The sequence below is a fragment of the Vombatus ursinus genome, unplaced genomic scaffold, assembly GCF_900497805.2.
Source record: "Vombatus ursinus unplaced genomic scaffold, bare-nosed wombat genome assembly UNPS02003547.1, whole genome shotgun sequence".
Lineage (NCBI taxonomy): Eukaryota > Metazoa > Chordata > Mammalia > Diprotodontia > Vombatidae > Vombatus > Vombatus ursinus.
In genome coordinates, this window is record NW_020943325.1 from 186,386 (window position 1) to 192,622 (window position 6,237).

The 6,237-nt window shown below is 44.0% G+C and overlaps 1 pseudogene; it reads left to right on the plus strand.

The window, feature by feature from the left end:
- Positions 1–4,038: 4,038 nt before the first annotated feature.
- On the plus strand, positions 4,039–4,954 carry LOC114052327 (annotated as a pseudogene).
- The last annotated feature ends 1,283 nt before the right edge of the window (positions 4,955–6,237 follow it).

Sequence of the window (6,237 nt, forward strand, 5' to 3'; positions counted from 1 at the left end):
AAAGTCAGACAGGACTAAATAACAATAATTGTTTTCATAATCACTGATTTCTAGTGTAATTTGGATCTGCCATGGATAATCACTAACCCAAACCCCTTTCTTTCCTCCTTCTCCCCTCCATTATTATCCTGGTGATGCTTGACCTCTTTTTAAACTTTTTTCTTGATGTTGTCTGTTTCTTACTTCACCAGGGTATCCCATGTAGCCATCCCTCTACCCATCCTCAAGAGCCCTGTCATGTGACAAATAGCATTTTTTTTTCTTTTAGGGAAGAAAAGCAAGCACAACTGATCAATGCATTGGGGAAAAGGTGTGTAATGTGTAACACCTGCGGACCTCTCACCTCCTGGACAGGGTAGGTGATGGTATTTTCTCATGTTTCATTTTCAGTCCCACTTGATCTTTAACATTTTCTTACAGACACTTTTAATTTTTTTGTGTCATTCTTCCCATTTCAGTTGTTGTAGTTACCATGTATATGTACTGTTTTCTTGGTTCTGCTTAATTCACTTTGCACTAGTTCACAAAGATCTTTCCAAACTTCTCTGTACTCATAACACACACCATTTATTACAGCCTGGTAGTAGAATTCCATAACATTCATGTTCCACACCTTGTTTAGCAGTTCCCCAGGTGATAAGCACCTATTTTGTTTCCAATTCATAGCTCTCACAAAAAGTGCTGTTATAAATATTTTGGCATGTATGAGGACTTTTTTTTCTTATTAATGGCTTCCTTGGGGTATAATGGAGGCCTTGTTTTAAAGGCTTTGGATATTTTTGTTACTGTCCTTGCATAATTCCAAATTATTTTCCAAAATAGATGTGTCGTTTCATAGTTCCTCCAATAAGGTATTAATTTATGTATATCCCTACACCATCAAAAATATATTTGTGTCATAAAAGGAATTTGATAGGACTCCTTCTTTAACTGCTATTTCAAACAGTTTATATAGTATTGGGATGAAATGTTTTTAAATGTTTAGTACAATTTACTTACAAATTCATCTTGTCCTGGGGGTTTTTTCCTAGGGACCTCATTTACACCTACTTCAATTTCTTCTTTTAAGGTAGGCTTATTTAAGAATTCTATTTCCTCTTCTGTTAACACAGGCAGTTTATATTTTTGTAAATATTCTTCCATTTCACACAGATTGTCAGTTTTTCTGGCATATGATTGTGTGAGGGACTGTCTGATGTTGGCAGCTACCAGGTTGGGCGCTGTGGCAAGGGTAGGGTAGGATCTGGGTATTTTGGAAGTCGAGGCAGGGGCTGTGGTAGGCAGAGTCGTGGTGAACTGGGATGGGCTGGATACGGAGAAGCCTTGAGGCAGTGGGCAATGCTTTGTGAGATAAGCTGGGTACAAGGAAGTAGCCAGAGCTTGAGCTCCTGAGGCAAGGGGCGGTGCCACGTGGGAGTGGGACGGCAGAGGACTGAGTTCCCTTTGCTTAGTCCCCTCCCTATATGCAACGTCATCCCCAGACGCCTCTTGTGACCTTCCTGACTTCCTGGGTCCCTTTGTGCAGCACTGACCCCAGACACCTCCTGAGTCTGACTTCCTAGGTCACGTACTCTTGTCTATGCGCCATTCCCAGATGCCTCCTCCCTGTATCCGCTCCTAACCTCCTACGTCACTCCCTCCCCCTTGGTGTGCTAAACTCAGACAGCCCCTTCCGGTATCTGACCCTACAATCATTGGCTAGTAAGCGGGCTGGGGAGGAGGGGCTAAGTAGGTGCTTAGGAACGAGCGTGGTCAGAACACAGGCTCTCTCTCCTGGCTCCTGCCCTGTTGCTCTGGCCTTGCTGCTTGGGCTTGCTATGATGGCTTGCTGTGTTGGCCTCTGAATAAAGCTCTGGTGTTGGCGCCTCCCGATGGCTCGTCTCTGTGTGGTTATCCGGCAGAGAACCGAAGACTCGAGTGTGAGTAAGACTCTGGTAGTGTGCTCCTTATAGAAGGAGTGGGTACCGGCGTACGGCTGGCAGAAGGTCGGCGTGCGGCCAGTATATGATTGGGCATAATAACTCCTAAGCACTGCTTTAATTTCATCTTCATTGATTATGCATCCATCCTAAATATGATAGATTTCTGTTCCCAACTGAATGTGTGTCATTCCCTCTTTGAGCAAAATCCATTGAGAGTAAGGTTCAAGCAATGCCCATCCCCATCCATTCACACCATTGTAATGGGTCTTCTGCACCTTTAAATATGATATAATTTACCCAATTCTTCCTCTCCCTTACCTCTTCTCCCAGTGCAACCCTCCTTCTCATCTCTTGATGTTTTCATATCATCCCATCAAAGTCAATTTATACCTACACCCTCTGTTATTGTAAACTCCTTCTAACTGCCCCAATAGAGATACAGTTATTAAGAGTTACAAGTATCATCTTCCCTATAGGGATGGAAACACTTTAACCATATTGAATAATTTACATTCTTGCTTTCCTGTTTACCTTTTCATGGCTCTCTTGAGTCTAATATTTGAAAATCTTATTTTCTCTTTAGCTCTGGTCTTTTCAACAGGAATGTTTGAATGTCTCCTGTTTCATTGAATGTCCATTTCCCCCCACCCCATCCCCAAAAAAGATAATGTTCAGTTTTACTGGGTAGTTGATTCTTGGTTGGAAACCAAGCTCCTTTATCTTCCAGAATGTCTTATTCCAACCCCTCTGATATATATATATATATGTTTACTCTGTGTGTACTCTGGCCTTTGGGTATCCATAGCAATAGCAATAACTTAACCCCTAACTGAAAAAAATATTTTAACACTGCCTTTAAGGAAACAAGCTGTACCCCTTCTTAATGGAGGGAATATCCCCACACTTATGGGGCAACAAAATCAGGAAGGACCTTCTGGTTAAAGACTTTCAGCAAATCTTTGTATTTTGGTGAGAATCCCTTCTCTGTGTTCCCAAAGGAAGTCTGCCTGGATGAAACAAAAATCTCAGGTGTCTCCTGAGCATGTTTAGAGAGCTTTTTGATGGGGAAGCCTACCTTGGCTGGAGCTCCATATAGCACTTCTTTTATACAGCCATAACCACAGTAGCACAAATACCACCTCAGCTAGAGCCATGCCTGGAACTCTGAGAGTCATCCACCTTAGAACCCTCTGCCTGACAAATTAGGGGGAGCATTTCCTGCTTCCCAGTCCCCCTCCCAGAAGATGGCCTTCTTAAAGTAGCCACCCTCTTAGATAGGGCCTAGTATAAAAGGCCCTCTCCTATTTCTGCAAAAAATGGATACTTTCCAAATATCCTAGCAAAAATCCACCTAATAAAGAAACACAGAGATCAGAACTTCTCATTAAAAAGGAGGGAGAGAATTGAAGGATGTTCTCAAAGCCCATATTAAACAAGTTCTAAATTGACAGAAATACTTTTGGAAAAAAGAGATATAATAATTAGCAACAGTAAAAATAAGTTTAAAAAAGGGTAAATAGACAGTTACCCATGGATGTGTCCAGTACGTCTGAAAGTGGTCAATCTCTGGGGGAATCTTATAAAATAGCAAAGATTCAAGAGTGGAGTCCAGATGGACTCCATAAGTGACATTCCACAGTATTTCAACCAACAAGGTGTGTACAGAGAACTGCTGAACATATGCCCATCATGTGGGTTTATTTATAGAAATGGAGGGGATTTCTGATGGCAATCCCACATCAGGTCATTGTCAGCAGGAATTATAGATTGTGCTTAAGGAGCCCAGATCTAGGGATCAGCACAGACTATGGAAGGAAATGGTAGAAACTGAGCAACACTTCACTGAAGGCTGTAAAACAGTACCTAATGAATAATTAGCAAGACATGAACTAGTGCCTGGAATTATCCATCAGAAGCTCAATATCTTTCAGATGACAGATATTCTTATTACAAATGGAGACCGTAGAATATCCTTGGGGATTCCAAAATAAATTGTCCTGCTTTTTGGCTCCCAGCTAGTGGTGGTGAAGGTGCAACTTCTTTCCATTGTCCTAAATCCATGTTCATCCGGCACTGGCAGCAGTGTCCAGACCAAGCCTTCACCTTCTTTGCCACCATGCCTCCTAAGTTTGACCCTAATGAAATTAAAATCGTGTTTTTAAGGTGCACTGGTGGTGAAGTTGGTGTTACATCAGCTCTCGCCCCCAAAATTGGTCCTGTGATAGACCCTCCGTTAGGGACCCAGGGGCACCACGCCCCGGGGCCTCTGGCTCAGCTTCCCCTAACGGCTGTTACAACACCCTGGGTGAAATCCTCAAGGGTGGGGTGCAACATCCTGTTCTGTAAATAACCTGATCTGTCTTCCTGGCACCCCACCGGACCCTGTTCCCTTCCCGGCACCCCACCGGACCCTGTTCCCTTCCCGGCACCCCACTGGACCCTGTTCCCTTCCCGGCACCCCACCGGACCCTGTTTTGTAACTGGACAGTATAAATATTTCAGATAAAACCCTCGGTGGCACGGTCCCTGGGATGCACGCCTGGGGTCCGTCGCCGGCCGGCTCAAATAAATGCGCTCTCAATTAAAGTCAATTGGGCGTGATGCTCTGATTTCTCTCGGGCGTCCAGTTCAGTCCCTTGGGTTTGTCTCCCAAAAAGGTTGGTGATGACATTGCCAAGGCAACTGGTGACTGGAAAGGGCTAAAGATCACAGTGAAACTTGCCATTCAGAACAGACAGGCCCAGATTGAGGTTGTGCCTTCTGCATAAGCCTTGCTCATCAAAGCCCTAAAGGAACCTTCTCGGGACAGAAAGAAGCAGAAAAATATTAAACAGAATAGAAACATCAGTCTCTATGAGATTGTCAACATTGCTTGAAAGATGAGGCCCCGATCCTTGGCAAGAGACCTTTCTGGAACCATTAAAGAGATACTTAGAACAGCCCAGTCTGTGGGCTGCAACATTGATGGCAGACATCCTCATGATGTCATTGATGACATCAGTAGTGGTGCTGTGGAATGCCCAGCAAGTTAAAAGCTACAAAGGAGACTGTTACAAAAAATTAACATTTGACAACAACAACAACAACAAAAATAAATAAATAAATTGTACTGGAACTGGAACATTGTCATGGAACAAAATTATTGTCCCCATCTCCCAGTCATAACACTGATCCATAAAAGTTCAAGAACAATGGTTTTAGTAGCATAGCAAGTGTTCCTAATCTCTAAGCTGTATGGATGAAAAGCTTGCAACATATAGAGACCTAGGTAAAGAAATGAAAACCATAGGGGAACAGCATGACTAACATGTAATCCCCACAATCCTGTCTCCTCCTAGAATTGTCCTAAAGATGTATTAATGGAGCCTGCAGCAGATGAGTTAACATCCCACTACTTTTATTGAGTTACAAAAGAGAGCAATTCTGTGCAATGATCTGAGGAATATTAAACAGAAAAGAATCAATAGTAGGATATGTAAACTGCATCAAAAAGACTAACAGAGATGAATAATAATAAGTAAGACTTCTATAGCGCTTCACTGTTTGAAAAGTCATTAGCAAAACATCTCCTTTGAACCTTACAACCACCCTGTAACTTACTTAGCCTAGGTATTATCACCCCCATTTTACAGATATGAAAACTGGGGTTTAGAGAATTTAAGTGGCTTGCCTATGATCACACGAGTAAGACAGACCTTCAGTCTAGGGCTTGTGATTCCAATTCTAGGTGTCTTTCCACTGTGCCAATTCACTAGTGGGAGGGCGGCTGGTGTTGGAGAGAATAAAACTCCAAATCTGACAGTTTTTGAAACAAATTTATTAAGTCCCTTGGTAGAGGAGGCTGAGCCAGAAAGGAGGGTGTGGCTCCCTCTTGTCCAGGCTCTGGAAGGTTTATATTATATAGGATTTAGACCAGGGTACCCACACATGAACAGCGTGGGCAGACACGCTGCCTCCCTTGGTGCCCCACTCTCCCTCCCCCCCTCCCCAGCCCAGATCTTTGTCTCCTCATGCCTGGAGAAAGGAGGCTGAGCCCCGCCCCTTCCCCAGACCAGCCATTTATTTGTCTGCTCTGGGGGTTGTGAGGAATCCAAGTCCCATTCACTACTGGTTTGCAGATGCTGCTGCAGCTACTGTGCTCTTCCCTATTGTGGAGCTCAGGACACCCCTCCCCCCACCTGCCCCGTCCCTTCTTTGTCCTCTCCCTCCCAGTTTCTGTAAAGGGTCCGACCCTCCAGAACTCCAAGCTGAGCTCAGCTGCTGCCTCTCACCCCCAGCCCCAGCAGCCTGCCCTCAGGAACCTGGGACCCTGGTC